Raw genomic sequence first — 20,495 nt, 5'->3', positions numbered from 1 at the left:
TTCTTTTCAGTCATGACCATAGGTTAGAGTAGGAACCTAGAATGAGCAGTAAATTAAGAACATTGCCTTTCGTCTCAGATCCTTCACCACAACAGACAACCACATCAACTGCATTACTGCTGCCGCTGCACTGATCCATCTTTAAATCTCACATTCCATTCCTCTTGGAAAACACTGATACTTAAACTTCATTTGGGGTAAGGACTCTCCTCCAAACTGGAGATGGCCACCTTTTTCCAGTCAAGCACAATGGTTTCTTAGAGGTGCTGTTTCTTTCCCTGCCATGTCACACTCAGCAGCAAACCGTCCCACTTACTGCATGCTGAAGTTCCATGTCCTATGAAGCCAAAAAGACAACGTTATCTGCAAATGGCAGAGACAGTCCTAACCTGCACCTAATATTCTGTCAGTAAAAAATACTGTATTTTTGAGATCAGCCTGAAAAATAACACATTCACAAAATAAAATGAATAAATGGATGGATGGATGGACATTGTAGTGGTGGAAGGGGAAGTTGGATGGCTTGTGTAGATGTTAGATGATCACACACAAGTAATAGCTTCTAGCTTATTTTTATTACGTTCTTCAGCAGTAACAAGCTTTTCTGTTCTGTTCTCCCACCACCGACGTTCCCCTCTAGCTCCACCCACTTCCGTTACATCACTTGACACACAATAAGCTACATCCCCCACTTTTTTAGCAGGTGACAAGGCAACAGAAAGTAAAAAAATAAAATCAGGTAAATGTATATACAGATCTGGCATGAACTAACGCGCGCATGAAACAAAGTGATCTCGCATGGCCACGACATATGGCGCATTAGCACGGAAAGATGGTCTAGCAAATAAAGACATGAACAGTAGGGGGCAGTCGTGTACTGTAACGCACTGTATTGAAGCCGGAGCATTCTTTACACATCGTTATAACCTAGAACACTACTTCATACAGGGGCGTAGATGTAGGGTGGACGGTGGTGATGCTTAATATTAATAGTTAAGTTTTCTAATTCACCACTGAACAACAGCTGATTAAATATCTGTGTCCTTTGAAGAAAAGCAAGATGGAGCAAATTAAAAAATAAAAACACAAAAAAAAAATGCATTTAGAAACAGCTGAGAGATCTCTCTTCCCTTCCTCACAATGGTTTGGTCCACTGCCCGCATCCCAGCTCACGCAAAGACTATAGAATATCTTAAAGGGACTTTGAACTCACCTACTCTATGCACACGGGTCAAGTGTGCGGCTGCCTACACTGTAAAAAATTGCTGTTAAAAAACGGTCAGATTCTACGGTAAAATAATGTTTTTTCACTAAAACAGTAATATTCTGTTAAAAACAGTGCTTTCTGGGTAACATTTTTGTTTTCGAGAAAGTAACCAACTGCTGAAAACTGTGAGCTAACAGAGTTCAGAGTCTATGTTTTGAAGTCTGTGTTTGAAATCACGCTTTGTGTCCTTGTTCACTATTCCATACACTAGTTAACTAATATAGTTCACCTGACAGTTTTAATGAACACTAATGAGTGAATTCAGATACTGATGAACACCTGCTGTTAATAATTACAATTACTGAAGAAAATAAACAAGAAACACAAACAGTGACTTGAGTTACAACATTAAATAAAATAAAATAAAATAAAACAGCTTCAGTCTCAGCAGAGGATCATTAAACAACTCCACAAACAACAGCAGACACACACTTATTACTGACTGATTTGACTTCCATACTATTCTCATTGAGATCCAACAGAAATTAAGGTGTTTTTTGTGTCACCGTAATGGAGTGAGGGGCTGGTTTAGTTGGGCTCTTCACCCTTGAGCTCATTTAAGAAGACTTTCCATCTGCTTGAATACAGAGTTTACAAAACGTTTGTACTATAGCAATAAAGTTGGGAAGTCAATAAATAGATAAATCTATTTGTCTGAAATTAGTTCTGATAAATGTTTTGGTATAAATCTGGAAGAAGGGCCTCATTCAATAGATTTTATGCTTAGTTGCAGGTATTAATTTAATTAATGAGAAGTGGAAACAGAAAAGATACCTCCGTAATTACTTAACAGTTAAGAAATAACATACAAAAACAGTTCAGTTATGACGAATACACACTCAGACCTCATGAATCTGACCTTGTATCTCAACAATGGTAACATCTCAAATGTTTCATGCTGCAATGCATGCTGGGAGTGGCACTGTACAAATATCCCAGCATGCTTTGCGGTATAAATAAATGTTGTATAATGGTCTAACAGTTTTCTTTATTTGTGTTTGATTCTGCTGTTGTTTATGTTTAGACTTTCAGTTGCCTGTTTGTGAGTTAAACTGTTAATTTTGTTAAATTTGTTTTCACCATTATTGAGGTTCATATGCTGATTATTGATGTCTCTTTGAGTGCGATTTACACCATAGAGCAGTGTTATTGTCCAAGATATTCTTAAAAACTTCCAGAAATCATTGCCATATATATATATATATATACATATAATGTAAAACAATAGATTTAACATTGAATAGGAGCAGTAATTTTTATTATAGTAAATGAGAACAGACTCTGCCATTTAATAGCAACATGAACATCACCAGATCTTAGTTAGGTTTTTGGCTGGCTTGCCACAACAAAGGAGCTTTATAAACTAAGTTCTTAACAATTGCAGCAGCCAAGATATATAAATGATAAAAATGACAGGGCTAAGAGCCCAACTAAAGCAAACTCTGTTCTCCATGATGGTGACGTAAAACTTTAACTTTTTAATACGTGTAGCTGGTGATGATGTTTGTAGAGTTGTTTAATCATCCGCTAATCATTTAAATGATTTAATCATTTGTTGTTCTTCAGGTTATTTCATTATAAAGCTGTGACTAAAGTTTTGTATGTTCTGTTCTTGTTTTTTCCTTTCAGTATTTCTTCATTTGTTCATTGTTAATCCTCAATTATCATTTAATTAGTCAGTTAATTAATGAATTTACTTCAGCTTTGCTACATGTTTCTTGAACACTCAGTAGTGTGGAAACTTCAATTAAAACTGAAGTATATGCTCTGGAGTTTAAAGGGTTAAATGTGTGAGAGGTAAAAACACAGTGTAAAAATGTATTTTAACAGTAATATACTGTTAATTTACACTACGGAAATAGACTGTAAAAAAACAGTATATTGCTGGCAACCACAGCTGCCAGTAGATTACTGTTAAATCAAGGAAAAAAACAGTATTTTACTGTAAAACCTGAAGCTAATTTCTTCTGTCTGTCACCGTTGTGGAGGAGAGTAGAGCCAGTGTATGAGTTAAAGATGAACAATGAACTGCTGATGTTATTCTGCATGTTTCTCTATTTAAATATAGCGGCTGTTTAGTTGCTGATGCAGTCAGAATCTCTCTGGTGATTCCAGATTTACATGTATGTGTGCTGTTGTGAAAAATAAGACATTAGAGTTAAACCGAACTTTTCTAATTAACTAAAACAAGTTATCATTATAAGTATGCTTCTGAGCATATATAGCACATTACTTCATAAACTCATTCAGCAGTTGACCAAGTTGAGGCAGTTGCTTTCAGTGAGCAAAATGAGTTCACTTGAGTATTGTGTAAATCAATGTAGTCCATGTATTTTTACAGCAACATACTGTAAAATAACAGTACATTGCTGGAAACTGCAGCTGCCAGTATTTTACTGTTTTTTAACGGGACAATTTTTAACAGTGCACACATGAGAATCCACACTGGAGAGAAACCATTCACATGCACTCAGTGTGAGAAGAGTTTTAACTGCTCATCAAACCTTAATACACACATGAGAATCCACACTGGAGAGAAACCATTCACATGCACTCAGTGTGGGAAGAGTTTTAACTTTTCATCAAACCTTCATCAACACATGAGGATCCACACTGGAGAGAAACCATTCACATGCCCTCAGTGTGGGAAGAGTTTCTTCCACTTATCACACCTTAATCGACACATGATGATCCACACTAGAGAGAAACCATTCAAATGCACTCAATGTGGGAAAAGTTTTAACCGCTCATCAGACCTTCATCAACATATAAGGATTCACACTGGAGAGAAACCGTTCACATGCACTCAGTGTGAGAAGAGTTTTAATTGCTCATCAAACCTTTATACACACATGAGAATCCACACTGGAGAGAAACCATTCAAATGCACTCGATGTGGGAAAAGTTTTAACTGCTCATCAGACCTTTATAAACACATGAGAATCCACACTGGAGAGAAGCCATTCACATGCACTCAGTGTGGGAAGAGTTTTAACTTTTCATCAAACCTTCATCGACACATGAGGATCCACACTGGAGAGAAACCATTCATGTCTAATCATCTTGTTTAATCCCGCCCCTTTTTGCAGCGGCGTACAACAGAATTTCGCATACTCAATAGTGATGGGAAGTTCGGATCATTTTACTGACTCGGATCTTTGAGTCTCGTTCATCGAGATGTACAAATCTTTTTTCGAGTCATTTTGTTCATTCGGTTCAATTTGCCAAAATTGTATTAAAATGTTACAAACTGCTTCCAAACACATCTACAACTAGCCCAGAAGGTTGATTACACAACAAATAGGTCATAAATAGAATACTATAAGAATGAAAAAATAATAATTCAATGTTTACCTGCTCACCTCTTCATGTCTTCAAATGTCAGTGGTGCGTTCACATTACAATGACAGTCACATATAATCTTAACCAATGTACCCAGTCTGAGCCAATAGGAGCCATGATAATTATTTCACCTTTCGAGTCTTCTGGTTCTTGAGTCGTTCGGTCATCACTTGAACGAATGACTCAAACCCGAGGACTCAAGAGGTGAACGGATCAATTCTTTTTCCGGCTCTAAATGCATACGATTGGCTTCTTTCTTTCACGTGATGAACGACTCAGAACGAGACCTTGAGAGGTGAACGGATCAATTATTTTTCTGGCTCTAAATGCATATAATTGGCTAGGCTTTAGTCTTTCACGTGGTGAATGAATAACTCAGACCCGATAGAGGACTCGAAAAATGAACTGATCTTGTCTCGCACTACACAATGTGCGCATGAGCGAATTAATAAATCTTTTAGTTTATCCGAGTCATTCATTCTTTTGTCACATAACATGAAAGAAAGCATAAGAGATGAATTATTTAATAAATCAAATTGTCTTTGTGAATAGTTTTTCACAACAATAAAATAATCAAAAGAAAACATCAAGCACATCAAGCTAGGCTTTATAATAAATCAAAACAAGTAAGCTTTAAATTCAATAACACGTTTGTGCCATAAAAGCTTTATATCAAATATGGCAACTCTTCACAATAGATGTCTTTATGAAATAGCAATTTAAGTGAAAAATTATACAAATAAAAAAACAAAAGCCACAGGGCCCAATAAACTTAACAACTTGACTTTAGAATAGAACAGTGCATTTAAAAAAAAAAAAAAAATTAAACAAGCTTTAAAACAATACTGTGTGGCTTTACTTGTTGGACTTGGCTTAAGGTTTGTTAGCATTCAAAAACACAAGCTCTGAACCTTAGTTACCTTAGGTAGGCTGAGTCTGTTTCTTCTTTTGTCATTAGTTGTTGTCACAGGATAAAAGATGCTAAATGAGTAAATGCAAATGAAATCTTTCTTTATACAAATATTAGACCAACACATAAAGTCTGCATAGAAAAACATCATTAAACAAAAAATGGGGTATAAATGAACAAATTACAAATCACTTGTAATTTTAGAATTTAATTAATTTATCGCCTAGCTTAGTGTTTGTTTTCTGATAGCGAGCCAGCAAATAGACATATATATATATATATATATATATATATATATATATATATATATATATATATATATATATATATATATATATATATTAGATATAAACCTACATATCCAGTAGAAAAAAGTAACAATAACTTGGTGACAATAGGACAGAACTTCTTTTATTTCTTAGAAAATGCTTTTTAGGTACACATTGTTTGATGATTTTATGAAAAGTTTAAAATATGATCATATGATGCAACAAAAATTCAGTTTTACATAAATATTATTGACTGAGGTTCTCATTGCAGTGTACAGGAGAACTACAGTTTAAGATTAGATATGCACATAATAATGTAAGGATGGCTATATCTCTCCATAATAATAAACCCTGAAACTGTTATGGAACTCCACACGAGACAAGAGCATGAGAATGGTCAGTCACTAAAACAATAAACTTTCTAATGTGAGAAGAAGATCAGCTAGAAAACCAGTTGTTCATCCTGAGCCCCCCTCTTTGCCCTGGACTTTACCTTCTCCACCAGAGCAGCTCACTCACATTTCACACATAATGTTTAAGTTTTTAATATGGTGTATCTTGTGGCTTTATATTCATGTTTGGTGTGATTTTAAATGTCTCTGTGTGATTGGTAAAGTGGTCTTAATTTCACTGTAATATTTTGCAATCTCCCTTATTTCAGTTAATTTGGGTTTTGACTTTGGAAAGATCTTTGCCAGATGCTCCACTTCAAGGAAAATTGTCTTTGCATCAACTCATGACCAGGCAAGAGTCTTGGTGAAGCTTTTAATGTCTTGAATTTATGATGATTTGAGTATTTGGGCAAAGTATGCACACTGTTAAAAATTGTCCTGTTAAAAAACAGTAAAATACTGGCAGCTGCAGTTGCCAGCAATATACTGTTATTTTACAGTATGTTGCTGTAAAAATACATGGACTACATTGATATACACAATACTCAAGTGAACTCATTTTGCTCACTGAAAGCAACTGCCTCAACTTGGTCAACTGCTGAATGAGTTTATGAAGTAATGTGCTATATATGCTTAGAAGTATACTTATAACGATAACTTATTTTAGTTAATTAGAAAAGTTCGGTTTAACTCTAATGTCTTATTTTTCACAACAGCACACATACATGTAAATCTGGAATCACCAGAGAGATTCTAACTGCATCAGCAACTAAACAGCCGCTGTCTTTAAATAGAGAAACATGCAGAATAACATCAGCAGTTCATTGTTCATCTTTAACTCATACACTGGCTCTACTCTCCTCCACAACGGTGACAGACAGAAGAAATTAGCTTCAGGTTTTACAGTAAAATACTGTTTTTTCCTTGATTTAACAGTAATCTACTGGCAGCTGTGGTTGCCAGCAATATACTGTTTTTTTACAGTCTATTTCCGTAGTGTAAATTAACAGTATATTACTGTTAAAATACATTTTTACACTGTGATTTTACCTCTCACACCTTTAACCCTTTAAACCCCAGAGCATATACTTCAGTTTTTATTGAAGTGTCCACACTACTGAGTGTTCAAGAAACATGGAGCAAAGCTGAAGTAAATTCATTAATTAACTGACTAATTAAATGATAATTGAGGATTAACAATGAACAAATGAAGAAATACTGAAGGGAAAAAACAAGAACAGAACATACAAAACTTTAGTCACAGCTTTATAATGAAATAACCTGAAGAACAACAAATGATTAAATCATTTAAATGATCAGCGGATGATTAAACAACTCTACAAACATCATCACCAGCTACACTTATTACTTAATACATGTATTTTTGTATAACATCTACTAAAGTTCTTCTTGAGAAAAAGTTAAAGTTTTACGTCACCATCATGGAGAACAGAGTTTGCTTTAGTTGGGCTCTTAGCCCTGTCATTTTTAACATTTATATATCTGTGCTGCTGCAATTGTTAAGAACTTTGTTTAAAAAGCTCCTTTATTGAGGCAAGCCAGCCAAAAACCTAAATAAGATCTGGTGATGTTCATGTTGCTGTTAAATGGCAAAGTCTGTTCTCATTTAGTATAATAAAATTTACTGCTCCTATTCAATGTTAAATCTATTGTTTTACATTATATGTATATATATATATATATGGCAATGATTTCTGGAAGTTTTTAAGAATATCTTGGACAATAACACTGCTCTATGGTGTAAATCGCATTCAAAGAGACATCAATAATCAGCGTATGAACCTCAATAATGGTGAAAACAAATTTAACAAAATTAACAGTTTAACTCACAAACAGGCAACTGAAAGTCTAAACATAAACAACAGCAGAATCAAACGCAAATAAAGAAAACTGTTAGACCATCATACAACATTTATTTACACCGCAATGCATGCTGGGATATTTGTACCGTGCCACTCACAGCATGCATTGCAGCATGAAACATTTGAGATGTTACCATTGTTGAGATACAAGGTCAGATTCATGAGGTCTGAGTGTGTATATGTCATAACTGAACTGTTTTTGTATGTTATTTCTTAACTGTTAAGTAATTACAGAGGTATCTTTTCTGTTTCCACTCCTCATTAATTAAATTAATACCTGCAACTAAGCATAAAATCTATTGCATGAGACCCTTCTTCCAGATTTATAACAAAACATTTATCAGAACTAATTTCAGACAATTAGATTTCTCTATTTATTGACTTTCCAACTTTATTGCTATAATACAAGCACTTTGTTAACTCTTTATTATAGTAATTGGAGAGTCTGAATTAATAAGTTCAAGGGTGAAGAGCCCAACTAAACCAGCCCCTCACTCCATTACGGTGACACAAAAAACACCTTAATTTCTGTTGGATCTCAATGAGAATAGTATGGAAGTCAAATCAGTCAGTAATAAGTATGTGTCTGCTGTTGTTTGTGGAGTTGTTTAATGATCCTCTGCTGAGACTGAAGGGGTTTTATTTTACTTGATTTTATTTAATGTTGTAACTCAAGTGTTGTTTGTGTTTCTTGTTTCTCTTTCCTTCAGTAATTGTGATTATTAACAGCAGGTGTTCATCAGTGTCTGAATTCACTCATTAGTGTTCATTAACTCTGTCAGGTGAACTATATTGGTGAACTAGTTGATGGAATAGTGAACAAGGACACAAAGCGTGATTTCAAACACAGACTTCAAAATGTCGAATCTGAACTCTGTTAGCTCACAGTTTTCTGCTGTTGGTTACTTTCTCGAAAACAAAAATGTTACCCAGAAAGCACTGTTTTTAACAGAATATTACTGTTTTAGTGAAAAAACATTATTTTACCGTAGAATCTGACCGTTTTTTAACAGCAATTTTTTACAGTGCAGAAGTGTCCGTGTGATCCAGTAGACAGGATACCCCATTGCAGGTTGAGTCTCTGAGCTCTGCATCAGGATTTATATGCTGCAATGTATTTCTACATGGTCAGGTATTCCTCTTTAACTCTTCAATGTATCTTTGAGTAAATTATGTTGTACAATCTTGATAGGCTTATTTGGTTTAATTATGTGAACTGGAATGGAAAATCTTTTCCTGACAAATAAATGTAAAATTCTTGTTTAACTCTAATATCTCCTGAAATCATTTAAATGTAGTAGATTGTTTAGGCTGATGTTTCCGCAGCCTACAAACAGGATTAGTCATCTATTTAGGCACAATGGATGAAGCATGGGCACAGCATTAGAGACTAGTTGATTTCTGACAATCACTGATGATATAATCTAGGGGCTAAATCAAACTTTCTTTAAGTATGAGCAAGCATGAGGCAGCCTATTATTACTTAAAGGAAATTAGCTTATCTGCTAAGAATCAGAACTGGAAAAGATGTGTCTGTGAGCAGATGAAACTGGCCAGCATACTGACTCTAAGTGACTTTGAGTAAACGATGAAACATTAATTGAATATAAGGATTTTTTAGGTTAATCAGTCTAAAATCACAACCTATGAGGTAATCAGCTTGAATTAGATGAATCTAACTCTAAAATTATTATAAATTGGAGTCAGATTAAAATTCAGAGCTAGAAACAAATTAAAATAAATTTTAACGTATAAAAATATTTCTTTTCACATGTGCTAAAAGGCTTAAACGCATTTAACCTATACCCATGCTGTTAGTTCCGTCATGGGACTAATAGATGGACCCTCACATGTGTGTGTATTTATATAGTTTAATTAGTTAATAGTTCTACAGTTTCTTCTATTTTACTTGTTGATTTCTATTTTATGTAAATAGTGTATTTATTTTGTTAAAGAGCCCATATTATGGTTTTTTTTTTAAAATGCCCTTACATGTAGTGTTTAACAGCTCTAAGTGAAGTGAAATATCCAGCTAAGGCTTAAATCTGTAAGTGTACAGTGTTTAAAACTGTTGATTCATCTATAAAAGAGTCGACTCAAAGTGCTTCAAATGAGTCGTCTTGATAACGAGTCATTAGGTGTTTAGTGATGACGTATCTACGAAACACAAGTAGTTGTGTGCGCAAACCCGAGAGATTTGAAAACTGAAAACACACACACACGCGCGCGCCGGTCGAATGTGATGTCACACTGTGCAGATGGATATTATTGAGTCTCTACCCAAAGATGAAACCTTAGCATTAGCCCAGCCTTGAGCAGTTTGAGTGCTTCTGGAAACTACATACTTTAAACTGGGTGTATATTACATGCTTAATATTCAATTTTTAGACTGTGTGTGTGTGTAGGCCTATTATTATTTAAAATAAAATTTAAAAATAAAAATGATTATATTATGTAAAAAAACAATATTCTTTATAATTATATCCAGTTTCCCTAAAACTTTGCTTAAATACCATATACATTTATTAAATAAATAAAACCAAAAAGTAAATAACTGTTTGGTCTGACAAGTTTTCAGGACATATCAAATTTCAGCACAACACTAACTAACTAGTCTCACTCACACACACACACACACACACTTGTACACACTCTCACTAACACACTCACTCTTGTACATGCTCTCTCTCACACACACCTACATTCTATCTCAATTCAATTCAGAAATACTTTTTTAGCATGACTGTAAATGATACAATGTTGCCAACACAAACACATAGACATCTCACAGACACATGTACATGCTCTCACTCACAAAGATAAGCCCTCCCTCTCACACACACACTTCTACATGCTTTCTCATAAACATGTACTGGCTCTCTCTCTTACACACACTACTACATGCTGTCTTTCACTCACACACACACACACAAACAAATGTGCATTTGATACTTATTTATATAATTTTATGTGCTCATTAGGCTTACGATAGGTGGTTGCATTGTAATTATTTGGTCATGAAGGTATTAATTGTTTTAAATTGTTTTTCAGCTAATAATGTTTGTGATGTCATACATGCTACAAAAGGCTTTTGAAGCTGACAAGACGTGGAGCAACCATGACCAGAGCGTTCTAGAGAGAAGGTGTCTCTCAAAATACAGTGGCCCAGCTCGCTGCAATTGCAGAGCTGTACTTTGCTAACAGGGAGCAATTTAACAGAATCAGCTTCACACCAGGAATATGAACAGAGTTCGCTCAAAAGTGTAGAGAGCTCATTTTTGGAGATTTTTGCATAAAGGTTGTATCAATAAAAAGGAAGGGTTCTTTTGTATGTTTCTTTGTTCAATAATGCTCCGGTTTACTGTTGGTAAAATGTAGAAGCAAAAACCTACAGCACAATAAGCTTAGCTTATAATTCCAAAAAAAAAATAATATTGAAATCAGATGCAAAAACCTTTAAATTCCGACTAAATTCATTAATTTTCTTTTCAGCTTAGTCCCTTTATTAGTCTGGAGTTGCTACAATGGAATAACCCAAGAGCTTATCCAGCACCATCCATGTTTTACACAACAGATGCCCTTCCAGCTGCAATGCATCACTGGGAAACATCCAAACACACACATATATATATATTTGAGCCTACTCAATTTACCTGTACCACATGTCTTTGGATTTGTGGAGGAAACCAGAGAACCCAGAGGACACCCACACAAACACAGGGAGAACATGCAAACTCAACACAGAAATGCCACCTGACCTAGCTGAGGCTCAAACCAACGACTTTCTTACTGTGAGGCGAACGTTCTACCCTCAGCGCCACCACATTGCTGGCAATTTAATTGTTATTCTAAAATGTTTTTTTTCAGCCTACTGTTTGAAAGATAATGAAAAAAATATTTGCCACAAAAATAGTTAAATTGCAGAGCTAAGACTTAAAATATGTATACATTTTAGAAAAAAAATGTATATGGTGGCTGCATGGTGGTGCAGTGGGTAGCATATTTGCCTCCCAGCAAGAAGGTCACTAGTTCGAGCCTAAGCTGGGTCAGTTGGTGTTTCTGTGTGGAGTTTGCATGTTCTCCCCATGTTCGTGTGGGTTTCCTCTGGGTGCTCTGGTTTCCCTGACAAATCCAAAAACTTGTGATCAAGACGGCGGAAGGGCCACAGCACTTTAGAGTCATGCACACCAATCAGGTAAAAACCTTTCGACTATGCATGAGCTCAGAACATGTGATGAAGGAACGCTCAGAATTCAGGTGCTTCAAATGTGACGAAAGGGGACATTTCGCAAGGACCTGTACAGCTGTGTCGGGCCCGGATTGTAAATTGGCCCTGATACCTGCAGGGAGCTTGTCACGCTGAGTTGGCTTTGTCCGCTCGATTGACCAACGCGTACGCCTTGTTTTATCCTTGCAGGCCTAACTTCGCTGGTGAAAGCACTTGTGGGGTTTCTGTAGTGTAGTGGTCATCACGTTCGCCTAACACGCGAAAGGTCCTTGGTTCGAAACCGAGCAGAAACAGTGCTCTTCTTTTGGCGAGAAAATAATAGCATCCACTGCCGCACCAGCAATGATCGTCGACAGGCACCCAATCAAAAAGGGTTATCAGCTCGATTTGCCTGAAGGTTTCCGTAGTGTAGTGGTTATCGCGTTCGCCTCACACGCGAAAGGTCTCCAGTTCGAAACTGGGCGGAAACAACCTCTGGCTTTTATGACAATTGTCAAATCAGGCTTCTGTTGAGTACTGACGTTCACTGAAAACATTCTTTCTGCAGAGCGGTGTGAGGCTAGAAGTTTGAATTCAGCTCAGTGTTTACCGCCCCTCGCGGTGTCGCAAACTTGCGTAGAATCTGATTTCTTTTAGCTTTGTGTTGTGCATGAGCAGGTGGCCAGTGCGTTTGCTGGCCCTTCACGGTGCAGACCGTACAAGACAGCTCTATAAAAAAAGACTATAAATACTTGAAGCAGCACTGGCCTATTGGTTTCCGTAGTGTAGTGTTTATCATGTTTGCATTACACGCTAAAGGTCTCCTGTTCGAAACTGGGCGGAAGCATACAATTAGCGGACACTTTTGTCCAAAGCGACATACAATAGTGGAGGTATTCAACAAGACGAGGCAATGCATACGAAAAAGGGCTATTTATTCCAAGTAATTTGTTTGTGCTCAGAGAATTTAGTGCTGGAGTAGGAGTTTCGTTTTCTTTAGAGAGAGGGATATTCACCGGGGTTCGGGTGTACTCTGAAGAGATGGGTGTTAGCTGTCGTTTGAAGGACACCGGTGTATCCGTAATCCGAGTGGGAATGGGAAGGTGATTCCACCAGCGTAGAACATTGAATGAAAACATTGTGGAAAGTGACTTTCCGTCTCTCTGCGCTGGCACCACAAGACAGTGCTCTCACCCTAACCGGAGGCTCCTGTGGTTATCACGATGGCTTTACAAGCGGAGGGTCTCCTGTTAGCAACTGGGCGGAAACATTCAGATTTGCTTTTACGCACATTCTCAATTGGCTCTCTGCTCACTGGATGATCCACGATACAAGGGCATGGATCTGTCAAATGTCATGACTTGACGTTGTACGAGGATTTGACGAAAAAAATGCCCTGCAAACCTTAAAAAGCAACACCATCCCAGGACAATTCTTTTGATCCCCTTTCATTGCACTTGCATTAAAGCCCGCGTGATGCGGCACTTTGTCAGTGTTACTGTATCATTCGGACATGGGGGCAGAGAGTTAAAGAATTCAGCCTGAGCGCACTGCCGCAGGCTCGGTTTGTCAGAAGTGGGATTCGAACCCACGCCTCCAGGGGAGACTGCGACCTGAACGCAGCGCCTTAGACCGCTCGGCCATCCTGACATGCAAGCTTGGCAGGAGCTGTCTCCTGGGAGCCACACCGCAGTACCGTGACATGGAATCTGGTGCTTCACAGCTTGCCCAGCTCCGGCTGTCCAGCTCATTGGCGCTGCAGGCAGCTAATCTGTGCTCGCCTCCTGGGGCTGCGCCTAGTTTCAATAGCCAACACTTGACAGCTGTCATTGCTTACGGCCACACCACCCTGAGGGGGCTATAGAGCAAACAGGAAGTGAGTTGGCAGCAGTAAGGAGAGGAAGGCTCTCCCCATTTTGTTTGTCTACCTTTTTGTTTATTGACCTTGAGTGTTTTTGTTTGTTTGTTTTCTTTTTGTCTTTAAAAACCACCTAACAGCAGCATTTTGCTGACTGAAGGGTGGTTATGTAGTGTGTTTTATTTTTAATCATGGACAGATTCCCCGGCAACGACATGGAGATGGAGGGACTTGCAAGAAAGGATAAAGAAAATGGGCTGGATAATAGACGGAGAGGTAAAGAAAATGGACTTGACAACAGACAAAGAGATAAATAAAATGAAGAGCCCGGCCAACGAAGAGGTGAGAAAGGTAAGGATAAGCAAGAGGTACAAAGAAGAGTATGCACAAAGGAAGCAACAGTAACTGTAGAAGTAGAAAATGTAAAAGATGCAAGAAGATTTGATATAACCAAAGCAGTCACGGAGCTGATTGGAGAAGGAAGAATGCTGGCGGTGAGACCCAAACAAACAAAGGGAGTATGAAGTAACAATGGAGACTGAAGATGACACCGAAATTTTAATAGACAATGGATTGACAATTAAAGGAGTGAAATCTGAAGTACGGAGGTTACAAAACAGAGACTATGTTGTTTCGTTCAAGCATCTGCCTGTTTACCTAGCAAATGAAGAAATTTTAAGCAAGCTAGAGAGATGGGGAGTTTTCCCCATATCTAAAATTAAAAGAAGATTGTATCCTGGCACAAACATAGAAGATGGAACAAGGTTTGTAAAAAACAGATTTCCGGAAGAGATGGTCTCCTTACCATACAGTACCAAAATCGAGACGGCGGAAGCGCCACAGCACTTTAGAGTCATGCACACCAATCAGGTAAAAACCTGTCGACTATGCATGAGCTCAGAAAATGTGATGAAGGAACGCCCAGAATTCAGGTGCTTCAAATGTGACGAAAGGGGACATTTCGCAAGGACCTGTACAGCTGTGTCGGGCCCGGATTGTAAATTGGCCCTAATACCTGCAGGGAGCTTGTCACGCTGAGTTGGCTTTGTCCGCTCGATTGACCAACGCGTACGCCTTGTTTTATCCTTGTTTTATCCTTGTTTTATGGCTCTCTGCTCACTGGATGACCCATGATACTAGGGCGTGGATCTGTCAAATGTCATGACTTGACGTTGTACGAGGATTTGACGAAAAAATTCCCTGCAAACCTTAAACGACAGACGTCTGCAAAAGATTGCAGTTCTTGAAACAAAGTTACCTCTGATCCGAGCAGAAGCGTTCGCTTACTCAATGGCAGAAAAAATGATGACCTTTCACACGGTCTACATTCGTTCTGTCAGTAACAGCGGCCGGCCGGCAAATAAAATTCTGACATTCCACAGGGCACACTCGCTTGGCGGACAAAAGCCACCGGGGGCTCTCTTTGCGTGTTCCTTCACCTGGTCAAACCGCTTTGAGGGGGGACCTTTCGAGTAGTTTTCGGCGTCAGAACAGACTCTTCTAGCGACGGGTGGGCAGGCCTTCCACAGGCGCGCGCGGCTCTACTGAAGCAAAAGAGGCTTGGCAAAGGACGAGGAAGAGAGGGAAGCGCCGCTCCAGCCGGGTCCGACGCTACTGCCTGAACTCTGTCTTGAACCACTGTACTCAGGGGAGAGCGCGAACGCAGTCCCCCACTACCAGAAATTATGACGTCGAGATTCCAACATTTGGGGAATTCGCAGGGGTCAGCGTGGCCGGAGTGCAATGGCCAAGCCTCGCCCTGGGTGAACCACCTTCTTGATCATGGTATCTCCCCTGCCAGGTAGGTATGAGTTGCCGGGTGGCGCAAATGGCAGCCGCCGTTTTCTATCGGCCGTACTCCAGGGCGGTGATGCCCAGCAACCGAGCATGGGGAATGGGCCAGCAACCCCTGTCCCCTGACGGCGCTGTACTTGCAGCAGACGTGCCTGTTCCTGCAAACCACTCGCTAGTAACTGTGGCAACGCATGAAGAGTTTGAGCTTCTTCCAGATGCTTGCTTTGTGTTTTGTCATCAGTTGGGGCTGCCAACACATGGATTCCACTGGACGCACTCGATCTGGGGATAACAGACCCTCTATGGGGGGAGGGGAGGGGATCCTCCTGTTCTTTCTTTCTTTTCCTCCATCTGTTTTCTTTCTCTACAGATGTCGTTTTTCTCTGCTTAGTTTCTGATTTGGTCTATTTGGACATGTCGACCTCCTGCTTTGCTGCGGTTCGGACCGCCTTTGCCTAGAGCTCCGTGCTTTGCACTCTTGCCTTGTATATTTTGTGTCCTGTTTTCTTACGTCAGCCTATCAGCACAGTGCTCAAACGACATAGCTTGAAGAACACGACGGGATCTACAAACGTTCCGCAAAAGAACTTCACTGACGAAAGCGGAAGCGCTAACGAAACAACCTCTCGCTGCAAGCACCTTACATTCCTGGGACGGGAAACCACCGACGGCTGGCTGCGAAATTGCCTCTGGTTCAGATTGGTTTAGAACCGTCCCTCTGCCTAAAACGCCACAGACGTCTGCAAAAGAATGCAGTTCTTGAAACAAAGTTACCTCTGATCCGAGCAGAAGCGTTCGCTTACTTAATGGCAGATAAAATGATGACCTTTCACACGGTCTGCATTCGTTCCATCAGTAACAGCGGCAGGCCGGCAAATAAAATCCTGACATTCCACAGGGCACACTCGCTTGGCGGACAAAAGCCACCGGGGGCTCTCTTTGCGTGTTCCTTCACCTGGTCAAACCGCTTTGAGGGGGGACCTTTCGAGTAGTTTTCGGCGTCAGAACAGACTCTTCCAGCGACGGGTGGGCAGGCCTTCCACAGGCGCGCGCAGCTCTACTGGAGCAAAAGAGGCTTGGCAAAGGACGAGGAAGAGAGGGAAGCGCCGCTCCAGCCGGGCCCGACGCTACCGCCTGAACTCTGTCTTGAACCACTGTGCTCAGGGGAGAGCGCGAACGCAGTCCCCCACTACCAGAAATTATGCAGTCGAGATTCCCACATTTGGGGAGTTCGCAGACATCTGCCTAGGGAACGTGCAATGGTAACTGTAGACTGTAGACTCTCGTCCAACGAGAAGCCGCGATTGTCTACAGTTTGCTTAGACCCTGGGCTAATCGGAGGGATGCATTGTCTAAAGTTTAAAATCAGGGCCAATCAGCGCTGAGGATTTTCCAAAGTTTCTCTTGCTCTGAATGCTCAATTTATCGGGTCAGAAAGTTCATCTGCTGTCGAGATTAATTCGTATGTTAAAGTGATTTTGTGTGGAAAGTTATTTTTATACTGTTATATTGATGCACAGTATGTTTTGTTCACGACATGTTTGAAATATCTCACTTTTTGAGCAGTATTCGTGAGGCTGCGCCTTCAGAAAGTACACCTGTTGTTGAGATTTCGTGTGGTAAGTTATTTTTATACTGTTATATTGATGCACAATATGTTCTGGTTACATCACGTTCGAAGTTTTTCACTCTTTGTGCAGCATTTTGTCTTTGTTCGTGAGGCTGCGCTGTCAGCAAGTACACCTGTCATAGTGATTTAGAGCGGTAGGTTATTTTTATCCTGTTCTGATAAACAGTATGTTTTGCTCACATCACATTTAAAATATTTCACTGTGTGTGCAGTATTTTGTCTGTGTGCCTGACGCTGCGGCATCAGACGTTCATCCATTACAGAGATTTTGTGCGGTAAGTTATTTTTATTGTTACATTAATGCTAAGGTCACATCATGTTTGGAATATCTCATTCTTTGTGCAGTGTTTGGTCTGTGCTGGTGACGCTGTGTCGTCAGAAAGTTCACCTGTCCTAGAGATTTCGTGTTGTAGGTTATTTTTATACTGTGATATTACTTATATGTATATATGGCTGCACAAAACCTGAAAAAGTTTAGCTTATGTATTATTTTCAACGCTCGTGTCGGTTTGATAGCTCCATTCACATAGTAAACAGTTGTTTCATTAAAATATAGCAACCATCATGCTAATAAATAAATATCCCTTCATATACAGCAATATATGTGACCATGACAATTATTATCATTAGTTGTTACTATGAGAAGTAAAGAACATTTTAAGATCTTAGCTGGGACAAAACATATGATCCATACCTGTACACAGTAAAATCATCAGAGTAAAATTTACTCAGTTCAGAGAACATTTGGTCCCTCTCTAAATTGAGCAAAATTTACTCAGCAGCAGAGTTAAAGTTAATGATCCGATGATGAGTTTAATTAAGTGATGATTGAGGACTGATGATGAACACCTGCTGTTAATATGCAGAAACAGAAGAGAAGCAGCAGCAGCTACGCTCATTGCTTACCTGATTGACTTTATTTCTGTCAGATGTTCAAAAAATCCATATGAGACTGTGGCGAGGGGGCGTGGCCGAGAGCCGTGGGAACGGAGTAAGGCCACCGCGTAAGTGGATACACCTGCGGTGCGCACCTGCCTCGGATCCCACGGAAGGAGCTCTGGACCATAAAAGGAGGAACTATGGCAGAGGAAGCCGAGAGAGGACCGGGCCCGGACATATTTTACTTTTGCTTTCAGTTTGACGGCAGTCTTCGTGAGGAGCTGCCGTCCGTCCGTTTTGGTTTAGACACGGAGACTGCCGTCCCTGTTATTAATAAATATTTTAAAACTGCGTTGGTTCTCCGCCTCCTTCTTTCTGGCGGCCAAAGGGCCATGAACTTTATTACAGTGGTGCCGAAGCCCGGGAGAAGGAGGGACGCGTTGTCCAGATGCCCTTGCCGCTGAGAGAGGGGCGAGTGTTTGGGAGTTAACCCGAGTGGGGGAGAAACCTGTTCGTCAGCCCAGAGTGCCGGGGCGGCCTGAGGCTGGCGAGGAAAGGATCTGCCTGCTGCCGTCTCCCAGCATGGGGAGGAGCAGGAGACGCAGGGCTCACCACCGAAAGGGAAAGTGCTGAAGGGAGCCATCCCACAGAACCCGGGGGAGTTGCCGCGATCCACCATGATGCCAGAGCCTGCATCCATCCACGGAAGCGGAGCAGGAGACCAGAGATGCCGCCAGCCAGCCAGGAGAACCGCCGCCGGACGCCAGAAGACAGACGGGTGGATAGATTCCTCCACAGGGCTCCCAGCACGTCATCGCATCTCTCAGCTGGTGGAGGACCGAGTGGCAGCGTGTCTGGAGAACAGAACCCCAATTTTTTTTTTCATTTTCCTCTCTCCCCTTTCCTGGTGTACTCTGTCTTTCCTTTTTTTTCATCTCCTGTTCTCTCGGCCCATCTCATATAGGTCTCGCAGGGGCTGTGGCGCCAACCCCCCCATTGTCTCCGTGAGGAGCTGCCGTCCCTGTTATTAATAAATATTTTTAAACTACGTCGGTTCTCCGCCTCCTTCTTCCAGGCGGCCAAAGGGCCGTGAACTTTATTACAGAGACTTATAGTCAAGTCCAGTGTTGTAATGAGAAACTAAATCATTTGGTGATGAAAGGTTAGTAATTTCAGGAAGAGAGTTAATACTAGCAAAAAAGGATTTTAAATTAATATGTTTTATGTTACGGAAGGAAATAGTACGGAGAGGTTTGGTGGAAGAAAGAGAGAGTGCAAAATTAAATCAGAGGAGAAAATTATCCGTTATAGGGAGTTCCTCAGCAGAGAGGTCAATGGGTGAAACACCAGAGCAGCAGATGAGGTTGAGGGTGTGTCCTTTAGAGTGTGTGGGAACATTGACATGCTGTTGAAGTCCAAAGCTCTCAAGACAGGATATAAAATCTCTTGTAAGGGAGTTATTAAAATTATCCACATGAATATTAAAATCTCCTAAAACCATAATATTAGGTGAGAGGGTGGTAATATGTGTTAAAAAGCAGCAAAGTCATTTAGAAATTCATTATTTAGTTTGGGTGGACGATAAATTATGGAAACATTTGTAGGTGTGGATCCAGAAAGTTTTGAAATCATAGATTTGAATGAAGGAATAATGTGAAAATGTTTTTAAAGGAAAATGAGAAAGATTTTCAAGAATGTGTTCTCAAAAATTTCTACATTTGTTTCAGAAACAAAGTGCATAAAAGACCAGTTTCAGAACAATTTTGGAAAAAAATATTTGTGGAAATAGACAAAGAGGGAAACTGGAAGAATTTAAAATGGAAATATTTAGACGCAAAAATTGAAACGTTGGATTATTTCATCAGACATAATGTTATTTTCACTGAAACAAAACTGGCACAAATTGGAAGCAGTGAGAATGCATTATGCAAAATATGTGGACTGGAAAATGAAGGTATTATGCATTTGTTTTTAAAATGTGTTGAATTTAATACATTTATGGCAAAGTTAAAAGAAAGTATTAAACAAATGATGAAAAGTAAAACTGATTGAGGAGGAGACAGA

The 20,495-nt window shown here is 39.6% G+C and overlaps 3 non-coding genes across 3 annotated transcripts; 1 reads left to right on the top strand and 2 right to left on the bottom strand.

Annotated features, from left to right (window-relative positions):
- Positions 1-12,511: 12,511 nt before the first annotated feature.
- Positions 12,512-12,584, top strand: trnav-aac (transfer RNA valine (anticodon AAC)). Its single transcript has one exon. It is a non-coding gene; the product is annotated as a tRNA-Val (tRNA).
- A 1,253-nt stretch (positions 12,585-13,837) lies between these two features.
- On the bottom strand, positions 13,838-13,920 carry trnal-cag (transfer RNA leucine (anticodon CAG)). The gene has a single exon. It is a non-coding gene; the product is annotated as a tRNA-Leu (tRNA).
- Positions 13,921-15,773: 1,853 nt separating this feature from the next.
- Positions 15,774-15,937, bottom strand: LOC137494464 (U1 spliceosomal RNA). Its single transcript, XR_015486754.1, has one exon. It is a non-coding gene; the product is annotated as a U1 spliceosomal RNA (small nuclear RNA).
- Between the last annotated feature and the right edge of the window lie 4,558 nt (positions 15,938-20,495).

The sequence above is a fragment of the Danio rerio genome, chromosome 4, assembly GCF_052040795.2.
Source record: "Danio rerio strain M-AB ecotype USA chromosome 4, GRCz13ab, whole genome shotgun sequence".
NCBI classification, from domain to species: Eukaryota; Metazoa; Chordata; class Actinopteri; order Cypriniformes; family Danionidae; genus Danio; species Danio rerio.
Note: the sequence above shows the minus strand (reverse complement) of the source record. Positions and strands in the feature narration are given on the sequence as shown.